General features: G+C 37.4%; 1 protein-coding gene and 1 long non-coding RNA gene across 6 annotated transcripts in view; one reads left to right on the top strand and one right to left on the bottom strand.

Annotated features, from left to right (window-relative positions):
- The window catches only part of CEP83 (centrosomal protein 83), a 123,596-nt gene that overhangs the window by 52,585 nt on the left and 50,146 nt on the right, over positions 1-20,865 (bottom strand). The window lies entirely within an intron of this gene.
- Positions 6,289-19,005, top strand: LOC121040609 (uncharacterized). Its single transcript, XR_005795369.1, has 2 exons — positions 6,289-6,337; positions 18,901-19,005. It is a non-coding gene; the product is annotated as an uncharacterized LOC121040609 (long non-coding RNA).

Raw genomic sequence — 20,865 nt, 5'->3', positions numbered from 1 at the left:
GTAGGTTCACATGCAATTGTAAAAAATAATTCATGGGGCACCTGGGTGGCTCATTTGGTTAACTGTCCAACTATTGATTTCGGCTCAGGTCGTGATCTCATGGTTTTTGAGATTGAGCCCCACACTGGGCTCTGTGCTGACAGCGCAGATCCTGCTTGGGATTCTCTCTTTGCCCCTCCCCTGCTCACGCCTGTGTTCACTCGTGTGCACTCTGTCTCAAAATAAATAAATAAACATTAAAAATATAATAATAACTCAGAGTTTCTGTGTACCCTTTACCGTTTCCCCAACTGGTAACATCCCTCCTCTTTTATTTTCTGTAAGACATGTATAGAGCTGGTTTTCATTCTTCTTTAAACACTGTGTAGAATTCTCCAAGGAAACCATTCTTTTGGTGAGTTTTTAATATGAATTAAGTTTCCTTAATAGTTATATGGCTATTCAAATTATTTCATATGGGGTAAGTTACGGTAGTATCTGCCTTTTGAGCCATTTTATCCATGTTTGTCAAATTTGTTTGGGTAGAGCCATTCACCAGATTACCTTATTAACCTTTTGATGTGTGCAAGACCTGTAGTGATAGTCTCGGTTTCATTCCTGATATAGATAATCTGTACCTTCCCTCTTTTTTTTTTTTTGGCAGTCTTGCTAGAGGTTTGTCAATTTTATTAATCTTTTCAAAGAAACAGCTCTTTGCTACACTGATTTTCTCTACTGCTCTTCTGTTTTCAATTTCTGCTCTTATCTTTCTTATTTCCTACCCTCTACTTATTTTGGGTGTATGTTGATCTTTTTCTAGGTTATTAAGGTGGGAGCTTAGATTACTGATTTGATATTTTTCTCCTGTTTTCTAATGAATGCATTTAGCACTACACATTTTTTCTCAGCAATACTTTAGCTGTATCCACATTTTCATTCAGGCTAATGTATTTCTTAAAATTATTTTTTATTAATATGTTTTCATTGAAATTTCCTCTTTGACTTATGAATTATTTGAAGGGTATCATTTCATTTCCAACTGAGGATTTCCCTACTATCTTTCTGATATTGATTTCTAGCTTGATTCTATTATGGTTAGAGAATTCATTTTGTATAGTCTCAATTTTTATAAATTTGTTGAGGTTTATTTTATGGCCCAAGATATAGCCTGTTTGGGTATACCCTTAATAGCCACTTGAAGAAAAACGTGTTTAGGTGCTCTTGTTGGGTAAAGTGTTCTATAAATGTTGATTGGATTCTGTTGGTTAATGGTGTTGTTGAGTTCTACATCCTTACTGATTCAAATTTTTTTTATCAATTGTTGAAACAAGGGTGCCAAATCTCCAACAATAATTATGGATTCAGCTTTTTTTTTTTTTTAGTTCTACTAGTTTCTGCTTACTGTACTTTGCAGCTCTGTTTGGTTCATACACATTTAGTATTCCCATCTTCATGACAGACTGACATTTTCCATCATTATATAATCTTCCACCTCAGATACTTTTCTTTGCTCTGAAGTCTACTTTATCTGATATTAATACAACCACTTATGTTTCTTTTATTATAAGACATATAATTTTCCATCCTTTTAATTACTAACTACCTATATTGTTATTTTTGAGGTTTCCTATAGACAGCATATAGTTGGGTCTTTCATTTTTAACATCAACTCCATCAATCTCTTTTAATTTTTACATGTACACCATTTACCTTTATTGTGACTATAAATATTTTATGGCTTCGGTTTTTTTTTTTTTCCTATTTCTTGTTCTAAGTTTGTTTCCTTTTTCCTGCCTTCCTGTGGGTTCCTTGAACATTTTTTTGGGATTCCACTTGATTTATCTATAATTTTCTGAGCATATCTCTTTGTATAGCTTTCTTGGTTGTTGCTCTGGGAATTACTTAGATATACCTTATCATAGCCTACTGGTTTCATTTTACCAGTTCAAGTTATAGTTAGAAATTTTACTTCTCTTTACATCCTTTGCCCTTGTTTATAATTGTCTTAATTTCCAGTATATACATTTAAAACCACATCAAACAGTACTATAATATTTGCTTTAACCATCAAACAAAATTTAGAAAACTCATTCAAGAAAGGAACAATTATTGTATATACTCATAGTTTTGATTACTGTGTTCTTTTAGCCTTCTTGATGTTTTGAGGCTAATTCTTTTACTGTTTTCTTTCTGTTTAGAGAATTTCCCATAGGCATTCTTTGGATAGAACTACTGGCAACATGTTGTCTTAGTTTTCCTTATTCTATGAATGTCTTAATTTATTCTTCATTGCTGAAGGACATTTTTTGCTGGATAATTATGAGTTGTTACTTCTTTCCCTTCTGCATGTGATAATGTTTCAGCCTTTATTTCTCCAAGTACTTTTTCAACAATGCCCTCTTTGTCTTTTCAAGGACAAAAATCTTAGATCTTTTCTTATAGTCCATAGGAACTTATGGCTCTCTGTGTTATTTAATATACTTTCTGTAGCTTGTTCAGACTGAGTAATTTCTAATGTTCTATCATCAAGTTCACAGATTCTTTCCTCTATCCCCTCCATTCTGCTGTTAAGCCCAACAACTGAGGGTTTGTATTTTGTTTTGTTTGGTGAGGGGGAGAGGGGGTTCAACAGTCATATTTTTCAGTTCTAAAATTTTTATTTGGTTCTTTACATTTTCTGTTTCCTTGTTAAAGACTCTATTTTTTCCATTTGTTTCAACTTTATAATTATATAGTAAAACATTTCTACCATGGCTGCTTTAAAATCTTTGTCAGGAAATTCTAATAATATCTCTATCATCTCAATGTTAACATCTATTGTCTTTTTTAATGTAGTTTAAGATCTTCCAGGCTCTCAGTATGACAAGTGATTTTCTACTGAAATTTAGACTTTGGGGGTATTGTATTAGGAGACTCTGGATCTTATTTAAAGTTTATTTTAGCTGGCTTTTTAGGACATGGCTCTGGCAGAGAAAGGATTATTACCTCTCATTACTACCAAGTGCATGTAATAGTCCACATTCCCCACGTTAGTTCTATGATACCCAAGGGTGGGGAGAAGCTCTTCATGACACCCATGCTGGATAGAAGTAGGAGTTCCAGCTCCTACTAGGTGCATGGATAGCAACCTAGATGGCAGGGATAGGAATGACTTATTGCTCCCCACGTGGCCTCCACTGACACCACAGAGTCAAATGTGGCTTCCATTAACACTCCAGGGCTGGACAATAGTGAAAGTCCTGATTCTGTACTAAGCCTTTTCTGACATGACCCAAGCAGAGATGGGAGGGGGACACCTCATTACTGCTAGTTGAAGCAGTGGAAATCTAGGTTCCCAATGTTAACTCTAATGCCAGTGTGGCAGGAAGGTGGAAGCCCTAGTTATTGCCAAGTGTGGATGAAAGTCCTGGGTCCCTACCTTGCCTTCTCTGGTAATCATCTTGGCTGAAAATTAGGTCTCTCCATTATAGCCTGGGGAAGATGGAAATCTAGGTGCTCCACTGGCCTTTGCTTGTTTAGGTTGGGATGGGGCTGCTTTTTACTACAGTATTCTAGTGCTTTGCCTGGAGAGAATAGCCTCTGATGGGGCTTTTTACTGTCCATGCGAAACTGCTAGGTTCTTCAGCATCAAGTCTAGAACGTGAGGCAAAATGAAAACCCAGGGAACATACCAGTCAGTCCTTGGATCCCAAGGTCCTCTAGCTTGTATGCCTTTTCTCCATCTTTCAGCATCCTATGTTTGTTTTATGTATAATGTCCAAAGTTTTTTGTTTTACTTACTAAGATGAACAGGGAAAAGTATATTTACTCCATCTTTTTGGGAGGTCTTCTGGGTGTTTTGTTTTGGTTTTTTTTTTTCTGGGTTCTTTTTAAGATTTACTCTCTGTCACTAGTTAAGTACATTAAGTAATATGAACCAATGTATTCTTGGTATAGCTTTCTGTTTTCTGTGCATGTGTTTCATTGAGAGTCTTGGATCTGTGAATTTATAATTTTCATAACATCTGAAAACTTTAGCTATTATTACTTCAAATATTTTTTTTCTGGGGCACCTGGGTGTCTTAGTTGGTTGGGTGTCTGACTTCAGCTCAGGTCATGAACTCACTGTTCATGAGTTTGAGCTCCACATTGGGCTCTGTGCTGATGGCTCAGAGCCTAGAGCCTGCTTCAGATTCTGTGTCTCCCCCTCTCTCTGCCCCTCCCCTACCCATGCTCTGTCTCTCTCTCAAAAATAAATAAATATTAAAAAATACATGTTTTTTTTCTGTTCTTCCCTTCTCATTTTAAAACTTGAATTATCTGATGTTGTCCACTATGTGTTAAGTGTTTCTTTTCCCTATACTTTTTCTCTCTATTCCATCTTAGAGAGTTACTTTTGCAAAATCTGCAATTTAGCCATTATCTTTTCTAATGCAGTGTCTAATCCACTTCCAGTTTATTTTCCACTTAGACTGTTGACCCTTGAACAAAGCAGCGGGGTGGAGCACCAACCCCCATTGTAGTAAAAGCTCATGTGTAACTTTTGGCTCCCCTAAAACTTAACTGCTAATAAATAGCCTACTGTTGACCAGAAGCGCTAATAATATGAACAGTCAACTGATACATATTTAGTATCTAGTTAGTATCTAGTTATATATATATATATATATATATATATATAGTTATATATATAAGAATATATATATATTCTTAAAATAACCTAGAGGAAAAAAAATGTTAAGAAAATAATGAGAAATATATTTATAGTACAGTACTCTATCAAAAAGAAAATCTGCTTATAAATGGATCTGTGCAGTTGTTGTCCATGGGTCAGCTGTATTTTTGAAGAGAATCTTTTCTTAAAAATGTCTTCCATTTTTCTCTCATTATGTTCAAGGTTTCCCCTAACTTCTTGAAGGTATGATTTAATGACTTTGTCTACTAATTCTGTAATTTCTAGGTCTGTTTCTGCTGATTGATCTTTTTCTTCATTATGAAATAAATTCTCCTGCTTCTCTGCAAGCCCAGTCAATTAAAAAGTTTTTATTCCATGCTCATGGAATATTGTTAAAATGTTGATACTATCCATAGCAATCCATAGATTTAATGTAATCAAAATATCAATCACATTTTTCACCCAGCTAGAACAAATAATTCTAAAAATTTTATGAAACCACAAAAGACCCTGAATAGCCAAAGTAATCTTGGGAAAAAAAGAACAAAACTGAAGGGATCACAATCCCAGATCACAAGATATCCTACAAAGCTGCAGTCATCAAAGCAGTATGGTACGGCACACACACACAACAAAACACAGATCGATAGAACAGAATAGACAGCCCAGAAATAACCCACAATTATATGGTCAATTAATCTTAAACAAAGGAGGAAAGAATATGGAATAGGAAAAAGACAATCTCTTTAACAAATGGTGTTTGGAAAACTGGACAGCTACATGCAAAAGAAGGAAACTAGACCACCTTCTTTACACAAACACAATAATAAACTCAAACTGAATTAAAGACCTAAATGTGAGACCTGAACCTGTAAAAAAAAATCCTTGAGAGAGACAGGCAGTAATTTCTCTGACATCGGCCATAGCAACATTTTTCTAGATATGTCTCCTGAGGCAAGGGAAACAAAAGCAAAAATAAACTATTGGGATGACATCAAAATAAAAAGCTTCTGCACAGCAAAGGAAACAAAAAAACTAAGACAATCTATGGAATGGGAGAAGATATTTGCAAATGACATATGCAGTAACGGGTTAGTATCCAAAATATATAAAGTATATACACAACCTAACACCAAAAAACCCACAAATAATTCAACTAAAAATGAGCAGAAGACATGAGAAGATATCTCTCCAAAGAAGACATACAGATAGCCAACAGGCACATGAGAAGATGCTCAACATCATTCATCATCAGGGAATGCAAATCAAAACCACAGTGAGATACCACCTCACACCTGTTAGAATGGCTAAAATCAAAAACATGAGGACACAAATGTTGGTGAGGATGTAGAAAAAAGGAACCCTCAAGCACTGTCAGCAGGAATGCAAACCGGCTCAGCCACTGTGGAAAACAGTATGGTGGTTCCTCAAAAAATTAAAAACAGAATTACCATACGATCCAGTGATAGCACTACTGGGTATTTACCCAAAGAATATGAAAACACTAATTTGAAAAGATATATGAGCCCCTATGTTTCTTGCAGCATTATTTACAACAATCAAATTATGAAAGCAACCCAAGTGTCCATTGATATATGAATGAAGACGATCTCATGTGTATACACACACACACAATGGAGTGTTACGCAGTCATAAAAAAGAATGAAACAGTGTCATTTGCAGCAACATGGATGGATCCAGAGGGTACAATGCTAAGTGAAATAAGTCAGAGAAAGACAAATACCATATGATTTCACTCATATGTGGAATTTAAGAAACAAAACAAATGAACAAGAAGAAAAGAGACAAAAAAAATAGACTCTTAACTACAGAGAACTGGAGGTTACCAGAGGGGAGGTGGGGGGTGGGGGGTAAAATAGGTAAAGGGGATCAAAAGTACACTTATCATGATGACCACTGAGTGATATACAGAATTGCTGAATCACTATATTGTACATTTAAACTAATATAACACTGTAAGTTAATTACACTGAAACTTTTTTTAAAAGTCTTTATAAAAAAAAAAAGGTCTTTGCATTTTAGAGCAGTTTTAGGTTTACATCAAAACTAAGCAGAAAATACAGAGAGTCCCCATATGTCCCTACCCCCACATACCCACAGCCTCCACCACTATCAGCATCTCACATCAGAGGAGTAGATTTGTTACTACTCATAAACATATAGTAATACACATTACGACCAAAAATTTATAGTTTACATTAGGGCTCACTCCTGTGTGGTACCTTCTATGGATACTGACAAATGTATACTGGCATGTACCCACCATTTTAATATCACAGAATAGTGTCACTGTTCTAAAAATCCTCTGTGTTCCACCTGTTCATCCCTCCCTCTCCCCTAATCCCTGGCAACCAATGATATTTTTAATGTCTCCATAGTTTTCCCTTTTCCTTAATGTCATATATTTGGAATACTACAGTATATACAGCCTCTTCAGATTGGCTCCTTTCACTTAGTAATATGTAATAAAGGTTCCTCCATATCTGTTCACGTCCGGATGTACCACAATTCATTTAACCATTCACCTACTGAAGGACATATCCATTGCTTTGAAATTTTGGCAAGTAGGAATAAAGCTGCTAGAAACAACTGTGCACAGGTGGTCGTACAGAAATAAATTCTCAATTCTTTTAAGTAAATATCAAGAAGAATGGCTGCTGCAACTCATGGTAAGATTATGTTTAGTTTTGTAAGAAACTGTCAAACTGTCTTCTAAAGTTGCTGTACCACTTTGCATTCCCACCAGTAATGCTGGCAAGTCCTTTTGCTCCACATTGTCACCAGCAATTAGTATCACCAGTGTTTTGGATCTGGCCATTCTCATGAGTGTCTTGTGGTATCTTGTTTTAATTTGCAATTCGCTAATAACATACATTGTTTAACATCTTTTCATACACTTATTTTGCATGTGTATATCTTCTCCAGTGAAAGGTCTATTAAAGTGCTTGGCCTATTTTTAAACTAGGTTTTTTTCTTATTGTGGAGTTTTATTAATTCTTGGTATAATCTGAATAACAGTCCTTTATCATGTGTTCCTTTAGCAAATATTTTCTACCAGTCAATGGCTTCTCTTCTTAATCTCCTTACAATGTCTTTCACAGATGTTTTAATTTTAATAAAGTCTAACTTCCCAATTACTCCTTTCATATATCATGTTTTTGGTATTGTATTTAAAAAGTCATCACCAAACCTAAGGTCATCTAAGTTTTCCCCTATGTTATCCTCTGGTAGTTTGATAATTTTAAGTTTTATATTTAGGTCTAAAAGTAGAACTACTTTTAGTTACTTTTGTGAAAGGTGTATGGTCTGTGTCTAGATTTTTTTTTTTTTGTTTTTTTTTTTGCATGTGCATTTACAGTTGTTTTAGTACCACTTGTTGAAAAGACTTTTTCTCCATTCTGCCTTTTCTTCCTTATCAAAGACCAAATGGCTCTATCTGTATGGGTCTATATCTAGACTCTCTGGTCTGTTCTATGGATCTATTTGTCTATTCTTCTGCCAGTAGGACACAGTCTTAATTATAACAGCTTTATAGTAAATCCTGATGTCAGACGGTGTCAGTCTTCTGACCTTGTTCTTTAATATTGTATTGGCTGTTTTGGGTCTTTTGTTTCTCTCTATAAACTTCAAGAGCAGTTTGTTGAGATCAACAAAGTAACTTGCTGACATTTTGACTGGGATTGCACTGAATTTATAGACCAGGTTGGGAAGAACAGACATGCTGACAGTGTCTTCCTATCCACTATCCATTTATGTAGTTCTTTAATTTTGTTCACCAGTTTTGTAGTTTTCTTCATATAGATCTTCTACATTTTTTTCAGGTTTGTATCTAAATATTTCCCTTTGGGGGATGCTAACACAAGTGATAATGTGTTTTTCATTTCAAATTCTACCTCATCATTCCTATTACACAGAAAGTGATGGTCTTTTGTACATTATCCTGCAACTTCACTGTAACTGCTTACTAGTTTCAAGAGTTTTTTGTTCACTGTTTCAGATTTTCTACATAGATAATTGAGCAAAGTTTTATTTCTACCAAATTTGTAAGTCTTTTCTTGTCTTACTGTATTGAGTAAGACTCCCAGTACTGAAAAGGAGTGGTAAAAGGATATCCTTGCCTCATTGTTTCCTCAGTGGGAAAGCTCTAAGTTTCTCATCATTAAGTATGATGTTAGCAATAGGGTTTTTGTAGATGTTCTTTAACAAGTTAAGGTAGTTCCCCTCTCTTCCTAGTTTGCTGAGAGTTTTTATCATGAGTGGATGCTGGATTCTGTCAAATGTTCTTTCTGCATCAACTGATACAATCATTTGATTTTTCTTTTTTGGCCTGTTGATGTGACAAATTACATTAATTCATTTTGTAATGTTCAGCCAGGTTTCCATGGCTGGCATAAAACCTACTTGTTGGGGCGCCTGGGTGGCTCAGTCGGTTAAGCGTCCGACTTCGGCTCAGGTCATGATCTCACGGTCCGTGAGTTCGAGCCCTGCGTCAGGCTCTGTGCTGACAGCTCGGAGCCTGGAGCCTGCTTTGGATTCTGTGTCTCCCTCTCTCTCTGACCCTCCCCCATTCATGCTCTGTCTCTCTCTGTCTCAAAAATAAATAAACGTTAAAACATTTTAAAAAATTTAAAAAAACATACTTGTTCCCAGTGTGTTATTCTTTTTATACAGTATTGTATTTGATTTGTTAATATTTTGTTCAGGATTCTTGAAATCTTTGTTCATGAGAGACAGTGGTCTATAGTTTTTGTTTTGTTTTGTTGTCTTTGATTTAGATATTAGGTTGGTTTAGGTATTAGGTTAGGTATTAGGTATCTGGCCTCTCAGAATGAGTTAAGAAATATTACCTCTGACTTTATTTTCTGTAAAAGACTGCAGAGACCTGACATAATTTCTTCCTTAAATGTTTTATTAGGAACCCATAACTTATGAACCAATCTGGGCTGCCCAGTCATTTTTTATTAGATGTCAGACATTGTGAATTTTATGGGGTTTTGTTTGTTTGTTTCAGTACTAGACACTTTTGGATTCCTTTACATACTTTAAAATCTTCATTGTGTTATGCTGTTAGGTTACTTAGAAATAGTTTAATACTTTTAGACCTTGCTTTTACACTTGTTAGGGAGAACCAGAGTACCCTTTAGTGTGGGGCTAATTTGGCTTCACTACTGAAGTAAAACCCTTCTGAATCTTCTACTCAATGCACCATGCATTAAGGCCTTTCCACTCTGATGGACATAATATGGGCCAATTGTAGAGATTATTTCATTTTTTTCCTTCCTTCAGGGATCACTGCCTTGTACTACATGCTTTCCAGTCTGCACACCACTGTTTCCCATATTCTGTGTCAGTTTTTAGTGAAGGCCTTAAGAAAAATTCAGTCCCTATTATGGCCAGAAACTCCCAGACTACCTAGATCTGAATCATGGTTCTACCACCTACTAGCTTTATAACCTTGGACTAGTCTCTCATTGCTTCATGAATGTTTTCTCATAAATGAGTGTTTCCTCACTTATAAAATGGGAACAATGATTATCTAATTCCTACATATGACAGAATTCAAATAAGTATATAAAATGACTCTCAATAAAGTAAGTATGAATTTACATCTTCCCTCTATGTATTTCACTTCTTCAAATTCTACAGTTTGTCATTTACAAATCTGAAATCTATCTTAAAATATCTGCTACATTTATTTTGATAATTAGTACTATGATTAATGTTGCCAGGTACTAACAGTAATAATACCATTAATTTGAGCATTTACTGTGTGTCAGGCATTATGGTAAATATTTTGCACGTGAAGTTTCAGGTTCTTAGATCTCAGTTTTTAAAATCAAGTTAGTTCACCTTTTTATATTTCTACAATTCTAAGTTTCTCCTCTTCCCCTTTATGTACTAGAATTAATTTTTCCCGAATTAGTGACGGAATACAAAAACATTTTGTCATTTATTTTTTTTACTAAGAAAGTAACAGTTAAATTATTTACAAATCTGAAGCTCATATTTTAATCCAATTTTGGATGTTATGGTTTCCTTTCCTTATACCCCTACTTTCTCCTAGTAAGAGAAAGATAGTCACAGGGAAAAAGCAATTCTCAGAACTATGTACTTACCTCCAGACACAGTAACAGAAAGATTAGGGAATGAGGTTCAAGAACTGTAGGGAAAAGAGCTGATGTTCACTATGTCTTAAAAATAATTTTACTCTGGGGTGCCTGGTTGGCTCAGTCGGTTGGGCAGCCGACTTCAGCCCGGGTCATGATCTCGCAGTCTGTGGGTTCGAGCCCCGCACCAGGCTCTGCGCTGGCAGTTCAAAGCCTGAAGCCTGCTTCCGATTCTGTGTCTCCATCTCTCTCTGCCTCTCCCCTGCTAGCTCTCTCTAATAATAAACATTAAAAAAAAATTTTTTTAAATAATTTTACTCAGACTGAACAAGAGAATAGGGATAACAAAACACATGCTGTTAAGGAAACAGAGTGCCTGCAAAGCAGAGCAGTCAGAGTGCTAGGAGTGGGATGAAGGTGGGAGGCGCAGGAAGTAAAATGAGAGATGCCTTGGAACTATTTACATGGTTTCAAGTACAGACCTGACACTGAAACTCCAGCATGCTAAAGGACTCAAAAGATGTGAGTACATGCAAATTCAAACGATGACAATAGCTGGAATTTACTGTGCTAGGCACTAGGTACTCATCTAAGCACTTTACAGGTCGTAATTTATTAAATCGCACAGCTCCGTGAGACAGGAGCTACAGTTAACACCATTTTACAGATGAGAACACTAAGGCACACAGTTCAGTTCAGTCAGTTCTCAATGTCACATTAAATAAACATCTTAGACATTAAAACTTTTAGATATAAAAAGTTTAGTTTTTGAGATATTCTAAACTGCATCCACACAGAGAATTTTAATGAGTAAAATTTCACAAAGCCCTTCTAAAATGTTGCAAAAGTCAATCCCAGAGAATTCCCACTGTGAGGTAATTTAGTTTTAATTTGGGAGATTTTTGCCTATTGTAACATGGTTCATAGTAATCTGAGAAGGCTGCAAGTTAGAGAACTTGGAATATTTTAGATAAAGGAGCCATATGGGCCAACTAGGACTTCAGAACATACCACGACAAAAAAGAAGTGTTTTAAGATACATGTGTCAGGATAAAGAACAAAACGAGGAAATCACTGCCAGTTCTGTGCTACCAGTGTTGTAAGAAAAAAAAAATAGCCTGTGGGGGCACCCTGGGTGGCTCAGTGGGTTAGATGCCCAACTCTTGATTTCAGCTCAGGTCATGATTTCATGTTTTGTGAGATCGAGCCCCGTAGGGACTCTACACTGACAGCACAGAGCTTGCTTGGGATTCTCTCTCTCTCTCTCTCTCTCTCTCTCTCTCTGCCCCTCCCCTACTCACTCTCTCGCATGCACAAAATAAATAAATGAACATTTAAAAAAAAGAAAAAAAGAGGCCAGGAGTCAAGAAGGCAGAGAAGTAGGGAAACCAGAATTTCCCCCCTCCCTCAAATACAGCAGTATTGCAGTCAGAACATTTGGAATTCCAGGAATCCAGGATACAGAATGACGAAAACCTATCCACAGGTGTACAGAGACAGCTTGGTAGGACAGAGCTGTGTGTTTGCGAACTGGGAGAGATAAAACAAGTGTCTCAGTCACAGAGTGGGGGAAACCCCTTCGGTGGAGAGACAAAAGGAAGAGAAAGGGTGTGGAAGTGTGGGGCTGTAATTGGACAAGAGAAAAACCTCTCCAGACCATGCACCAGAGAACAAAAGGTCCGGAGAGAGCCAGTTTCTACCTTGCAAAAGCCTCAGGAGCGAAGATGGGAGTTTTCAGAGTTGTGCGACTTTCTCTGGACCAGAGCTATGTGCACATGGCAGGGAGGGATGCCGGCCCTGAGGCTCCATAGTGATCTCAGTGGAAAGGGGAGATGCACTGGGAGAGAGCAGTACCTTCCCTTGAGTACTGTGGGAAGGGGGTATATTGCCCCTCCAAGGACAAAATACCCTGCAGGTGCCAGCCAGAGGCCCCTTGATGACTGGGCAGAGTGGCACTATTTCAGAATCCGGCCCATGCAGAGCAGAATCCTTAAAGATATCAGGTTTGAGTCTCAGCCAAGCACCTAGGAGGCAAAGAAGACTGTGGCCCAGGACAAGCCAGCTGGCTGTGCGGCTCTGGGAGGGCTGCCTGAACAGCGTGGTTTGAGATATCTGGGTGGGGGAGGAGAAACTGGGGTGTGGTCATTGTTCTCCTCATCACCAACATGGTGGGGTTTCAGGGAACAGGACGGCAGACCCCAGTGGAGGCAGAACCTGCTTACACCAAACTCTGCCCCTCCATACCTGGTAACTGCTTATCTATGGAGTGAGACTGACAGAAGCAGACAGCCTCTCCTCCAGACCAGCACAGCCACCGGGTCCAAAGCACCGACAGACAACTGCCCTGCAGTTTTGCATTTTCTAATCTGATTTTTGGTCAATTCTTTTTATTTGTATGTATGTTTTTTTTCTTCTTCTTCTTTCTCTGTTCTGGTTGTTTGTTTAGTCAGGCATTTTTACTCTATTCTTTTTACACCTTTTCGGTATCTCCTTTTTCTTTATTTTCCTCTCTCTCTCTCTAAATTAAGCATTATAGTTTCTTTGATTCTCTACCTGGTCTTTTTTTCTTGCCCCTCTCATTTCTCTCTTTGTATGGGGTAAGGCCTCTTCAACCCCCCACCCCTTTTATCATTTTTTCCAGGGTTACTTTAATGAACAAATAAAAGCACACCTGGCGGAAGGTCAAAACCACCTCTATGTAGAGGGAGATCAAGCAACCAGAGACACAACAACAAAGTGCATGCAACACACTCCAAAAACACTTCCTAAAGTGCCAGGCCCTGGACAGTGTATGACCCCTTTTTAATATAGTAGTACTCAGGTGCAGGACGCACAACAAGGTATTAAAACATGTAAAAGACAGAAAACCAGCCAAAATGATGAAACCAAAGAATTCTCCTCAAAAAAAAAAAAAAATTCCAGGAAGAAATAACAGCCAGAGAGTTGCTCAAAAACAGATATAAACAATATATGTGAACATGAATTTAGAATAAGAGCCATAAGACTAATAGCTCGGCTTGAAAAAAGCATAGAAGACAGCAGAGAATCAATTGCTGCAGAAATAAAAGACCTAAGAAGTAGTCACGATGAATTAAGAAACGCTGTAAAGGGGTGCCTGGGTGGCTCAGTCAGTTGAGCGTCTGACTTCGGCTCAGGTCATGATCTCGTGGTCCAGGAGTTCGGGCCCCCGCGTCCAGCTCTGTGCTGACAGCTCGGAGCCTGGAGCCTACTTCGGATTCTGTGTCTCCTTCTCTTGGCCCCTCCCCCACTTGTGCTCTGTCTCTCTCACTCTCAAAAATGAATAAATGTTAAAAAAAAAAAAAATTTAAGAAATGCTGTAAATGGGGGCACACGAGTGGCTCAGTCAGTTAAGCATCCCACTTCGACTCAGGTCATGATCCCACGGTTCTTGAGTTGGAGCCCAGTGTGGGGCTCTGTGCTGACAGTTCAGAACCTGGAGCCTGCTTCCAATTCTGTGTCTCCCTCTCTCTCTGCCCCTCTCCCACTCACGATCTGTCTCTCTCTCTCAAAAATAAATAAGAGAGAGCCAGTTTCTACCTTGCAAACAGCCTTAGGAGTGAAGATGGGCGTTTTCAGAGTTGTGCAACTTTCTCCAGACCAGAGCTATGTGCACACTCGTGTGCCTTGGGGGGAGGGGAGCCAGCCCTGAGGCTCGGTAGCGATCTCAGCAGAAAGGTGGGTGCTCTGGGAGAGAGCAATACCTTCCCTTGAGTACTGTGGGAAGAAGGTGGCACTATTCCAGAATCTGCCTCTCTCTCTCTCAAAAATAAACAAACATTAAAAACTTAAGAAAAAAAAAGAAAAAAATGCTGTAAATGAGATGCAAAATAAACTAGATGCAGTGACAGCAAGGATGGAAGAAGCAGAGGGGAGGATAGGTGAAGTAGAAGATAAAATTATGGAAAATGATGAAGCTGAGAAAAAGAGGGACAGGAAATTATTAGACTACAAGGGGAGAATTAGAGACCTAAGTGATTCAATGAAAACGTACTAATATCCCTATCATAGGAGTTCCAGAAGAAGAAGAGAGACACAAGGGGGCAGAAAGTTTATTTGAACAAATTATAGCTGAGAACTTCCCTAATCTGAGGAAGGAAGCAGACATCCAAGGCCAGAAGCCACGAAGAACTCCCTTCAAAATCAACAAAAACTGATCACCAATATATCATAGTGAAACTGGCAAAATACAAAGATAAAGGGAGAATTCTGAAAGCAGCTAGGGACAAATGGGCCTTAACCTACAAGGGTAGACACATAAGGGTAATAGCAGACCTGTCCACTGAAACTTGGCAGGCCAGAAGGGAGTGGCAGGAAATATTCAATGCGCTAAATAGGAAAAATATGCAGCCAAGAATCCTTTATCCAGCAAGGCTGTCATTCAGAATAGAAGGAAAGACAAAAGCTTTCCCAGACAAACAAAAACTAAAGGAGTTCATGACTACTAAACCAGCCCTGCAGGAGATCCTGAGGGGAACTCTGTGAGTGGAAAGTAGCAAAGATCACAAAGGACCAGAGACATCACTACAGGCACAAAAACCTACAGATAACACAATGACACTAAATCCCTAACTGTCAATAATTACTCTGACTGTAAATGGACTAAATGACCCAATCAAAAGACACAGGGTATCAAAACAGATAAAAAAAAACCCAAGATCCATCTATATGCTACCCGTTAGAGACTCATTTTAGACCTGAGGACACGTAAATATTCAGAGTGAGGGGATGGAAAATGCTACTAGATGTCAAAAGAAACCCAGAGTAGCCATACTTATATCAGACAAACTAGATTTTAAACCAAAGACTAACAAGAAATGAAGAAGGGCATTATATCATAATTAAGGGGTCTATCCATCAAGAAAAGCTAACAATTGTAAATGTTTATGCCCCCAACGTGGAAATCCCAAATATATAAATCACAAACATAAGCAAACGTATTGACAATAATACTGTAATTGTAGGTGACTTTAATACCCCAATTGTAGCACTAGACAGGTCATCTAGGCAGGAAATCAATAAGGAAACAATAGTCTTGAATGAATGATACACTGGACCAGATGGACTTAACAGATATATTCAGAACTTTTCATCCAAAAGCAGCAGAATACACATTCTTCTCAAGTGCACATAGAACATTCTCCAAAACAGATCACATACTGGGTCACAAAACAGCCCTCAACAAATATAAAAGGACTGAGATCATACCATGCATATTTTCAGATCACAATGCTATGAAACTTGAAATCCACCAAAGAAAAAATTTGGAGAGCCTCCAAATACATGGGGGTTACAGAACATCCTACTAAAGAATGAATGGGTCAACCACGAAATTAAAGAAATTATAAAATATATGGAAGCAAATGAAAATAACACGAGTCCAAACGCTTTGGGATGCAGCAAAGGCAGTCCTAAGAGGAAAATACATTGCAATCCAGACCTATCTCAAGAAGCAAGAAAGATCCCAACACAGAATCTAACCTCACATCTAAAAGAACTAGAAACAGAGCAGCTAAGAAAACCCAAAGCCAGCAGAAGAAGAGAAATAATAAAGATTAGAGCAGAAATTAAAAATATATAGAATGCAAAAAAACAGAACAGATCAATGAATCTGAGACCTGGTTCTTTGAAAGAATAAACAAAATTGATAACCCCCTAGCCAGACTTCTCACAAAGAAAAGAGTGACGACCCAAACAGATAAAATCATGAATGAAAAAGGAGAGATCAGACCCAACACCACAGAAATACAATTATTAGAGAATACTATGAAAAACTATATGCCAACAAACTAGACAATCTGGAAGAAATGGACAAATTCCTAGGCACTCACACACCACCAAAACTCAAATGGGAAGAAATAGAAAATTTGAACAGACCCATAATCAGCAAAGAAGTTGAACTGGTTATCAAAAATCTTCCAACAAATAGAGAGTCCTGGGTCAGATTGCTTCCCAGGGGAATTCTACCAGACATTTAAAGCAGAGTTAATACCTATTCTTCTCAAGCTGTTCCAAAAGATAGAAACAGAAGGAAAGCCTCTAGACTCATTCTCTGAAGCCAGCATTACCTTCATTCTCAAAGACCCCATTAAAAAGGAGAATTATAGGTCAATATCCCTGATGAACATGGGTGTAAAAATTCTCAACAAGATACTAGCAAATCAAATTCAACAATATTATTGAGAATTAATAAAAACTCTCAAGAAAGTCAGGATAGAAGGAACATACCTTAACATCATAAAAGCCATATATGAAGTGCCCACAGATAATATCCTCGATGGGGAAGAACTGAAAGCTTTCCCCCTGAGATCAGGAACACGACAGGGATGTCCCCTCTTACCACTGTTGTTTAATGTAGTGTTGGAAGTGCTAGTCTCAGCAATCAGACAACAAAATGAAATAAAAGGCATCCAAATTGGCAAAGAAATCAAACTTTCACTTTTCATACATGACATGATACTCTAAATGGAAAACCCGAAAGACGCCACCAAAAAATTGCTAGAACTGATACTGAATATAGTCAAGTCGCAGGATATAAAATCAATTGTACAGAAATTAGTTTCATTTCTATACACCAATAATGAAGCAACAGAAAGAGCTATCATGAAATCGATCCCATTTACAAGTACACCAAGAACCATAAAATATCTAGGAAGAAACCTAACCAAAAAGGTAAAAGATCTGTATGCTGAAAACTATAGAAAGCTTACGAAAAAAATTGAAGAAGACACAAAGAAATGGAAAAACATTCCATGCTCATGGATTGGAAGAACAAATACTGTTAAAATGTCGATACTACCCAAAGCAATCTACACATTCAATGCAATCCCAATCAAAATAGCAGAGCATTCTTCTCAAGCTAGAACAAACAATCCTACAATTTGTATGGAACCACAAAAGACCCCGAATAGCCAAAATAATGTTGAAAAAAAAAAAAGCAAAGCTGGAGGCATCACAATCCTGGACTTTAGCCTATATTACAAAGCTGCAATCATCAAGACAGTATGGTACTGGTACAAAAACAGATACATTGACCAATGGAATAGAATAGAGAACCCAGAAATGGACCCACAAAGGTATGGCCAACTAATCTTCCACAAAGCAGGAATGAGTATCCAATGGAAAAAAGACAGTCTCTTCAGCAAATGGTGCTGGGAGAACTGGCCAGCAACAGGCAGAAGAATGAAATTGGACCACTTTCTTACACCATACACAAAAATAAACTCAAAATGGATGAAAGACCTAAGTGTGAGACAGGAAAGCATCAAAATCCTAGAGGAGAAAACTGGTAACCACCTCTTTGACTTTGGCTGCAGCAACTTCTTACTAGACACGCCTCTGAAGGCAAGGGAAATAAAGGCAAAAATGAACTATTGGGACCTCATCAAGATAAAAAGCTTCTGCACAGCAAAGGAAACAATCAATAAAACTAAAAGGCAACCAAAAGAATGGGAGACGATATTGCAAATGACATATTAGATAGAGGGTTAGTATCAAAAATGTATAAAGAACTTACCAAACTCAACACCCCAAAAACAAATAATCCAGTGAAGAAATGAGCAGAAGACATGAATAGGCACTTTTCCAAAGAAGATATCCAGATGGCTAACAGACACATGAAAAGATGCTCATCACTGCTCATTATCAGGGAAATACAAACCAAAATCATGTTGAGATACTGCCTCACACCGGTCAGAGTGGCTAAAATTAACAACTCAGGAAACAACAGATGTTAGCAAGGATGTGGAGAAAGAGGAACCCTCTTGCACTGTCAGTGGGAATGTAAACTGGTGCAGCTACTCTGGAAAACAGTGTGGAATTCCTATAAAAATCAAAAACAGAATTACCCTATGACCCAGCAATAGCACCACTAGGAATTTACCCAATGGATACAGGAGTGCTGATTCATAGGGGCATATGTACCCCAATGTTTATACCAGTGCTTTCAACAACAGCCAAATTATGGAAAGAGCCCAAATGTCCATCAACTGATGAACAGATAAAGGAGATGTGGTGTACACACACACACACACACACACACACACACACACACACACACACACACTGGAATACTACTCAGCAATGAAAAAGAATGAAATCTAATGTGGATGGAACTGGAAGGTATTATGCTAAGTGAAATAAGTCAGAAAAAGACAGATATCTTATTTTTTACTCATGTGTAATTTGAGAAACTTGATAGAAAACCATAGGGGAAGGAAAAATAAGTTACAGAGAGGGAGGCAAACCATAAGAGACTCGTAAATAGAGAACAAACTGAGGGTTGATGGGGGTGGGGGGTTGAGGTGGGGGGTTGAGCAGGGAAAATGAGAGATGGGCACTGAGGAGGGCACTTATCGGGATGAGCACTCGGTGTTGTATATAAGTGATGAATCACGGGAATCTACTCCCAAAGCCAAGACTACACTGTATAAATCTGCCAAAAATGAAACATAGGGTATTATTGTCAATGCTATTATAAATTACACTGAAAATCTAACACTGAAAATAAAATAATTTGATTTAAAACAAAAAAGAAAAAGAAAAAGAAAAAAAAATAGCCTGTGGTAATAGGGACCCAGAAAAATTCTTTTTGTCACAGGAAATTGAGCATCTTATCAGCCCAATAAAAGCCAAGGTAGAGCTCAGTCTGGAGAGCCTGATGGAATAATCTCAGGGACCTGTCATTGTATATTGCCACTCTAAAGTTTTTTATATGATGCAGTGCTCACTGCCCCTCTCTCAACATCATACTTCCTCACTGAATTACTGTTGCTTCTTTCACTCTTTCAGTCAACCAGTATAATCACCTGTACCTAAAACCCTTTGTATTGTTCTTCATTACTATTTGCAGAATATAAAATTAGACACAAAATAACATAATGAAAACACAGCATATCACTTTAAACAATGCCTATATAGGCAACTTCAGAATTGCATCTGTAGGTAGTCCAGACTTAGTATGTACTTACAGCCAAATGCATTGAAACATCATGACATTATCTTATTCATAAGATAAAGACATCTACTTTAATAGATTCTCTTTAATTCAGAATATCATGAGGGAAATGTGAATCACAGGAGGACTTATCATGAAAACACTAACAGAATCTTCCTATTCATATAAGCACCAACACAGTAAAGAATATTCAGTCACTTCTTTTACCTGTAGAAGTGAAAATGCATAGGTACTGTGTGAATCCTTAATTAACGCAAGAAAAGCCAATTATTTTTAGTACAAACTAATATATTTTATGCCAGTTTAAATTGTAAAATTGGAAGATGGCAAGAGTCATCTTCACTTTGAAGTTTTACTCCTGTCTCCTGATCTACAATCCTATCACTAGGTTTTACTATTCTTGTATATAGAAACTGGAGTATAAAGTGATGGAATGAAAGAGCATATCCAATTACCCACTAATTAATACTGTCCCTGAATAATCAATTGGGAAGTAGAAAGTACTTTGGTCTTATTGGAAAGTTTTACTCTTCTAGTCTCTGTTAATTATGGCTTCTAAGCTAGCTGTTTATCTTCAGATTTCTAACAATGTCCTAAGACATTTAAACTAGGAAAATTAATGACACCACTGACCCCTTGAAAATTTTAGTGAATATTATTTGATCTTTCAAGGGTGAAAACTAGATTAGTCATCAGATTTCAGATGCAGGTTTCATTCTTTAGAAAAACAATAAAACTAAGAAAATAGAGAATATAAATAATCACTACCAGATAAACATCAACATTAGATTTGAAGTGCAGAGTATAACATAAAGCACCAGTATCCTTAACCTCAGTGGTTACTCTTCAATACACTAAACCTACATTTTAGGCTGGAAATCTTTAATTCCTATTTTCCACAAGAAAATTTTTAAATGTAATTCCTTTAGGTCTGTCAAAATTACAGATGCAAAACCTTTCATCATCATAAGGAGTATAGATTGACAGATCTCTTGACAAAATTAGTTGGTGGATGGCTCCTAATTGGTTTGTCAACTTCAAATCATTGGTAATTTCAAACTTTAAAAACTTTGGGCTGATAGTTGGGGTGCCTGAGCTCTACTGTAAACTTGGCTGTTGACCTTCTATGA

This window comes from Herpailurus yagouaroundi, unplaced genomic scaffold (assembly GCF_014898765.1).
Source record: "Herpailurus yagouaroundi ecotype Mexico unplaced genomic scaffold, PumYag 182, whole genome shotgun sequence".
Taxonomy (NCBI): domain Eukaryota; kingdom Metazoa; phylum Chordata; class Mammalia; order Carnivora; family Felidae; genus Herpailurus; species Herpailurus yagouaroundi.
This window is presented reverse-complemented; position numbering and strand designations above follow the sequence as displayed.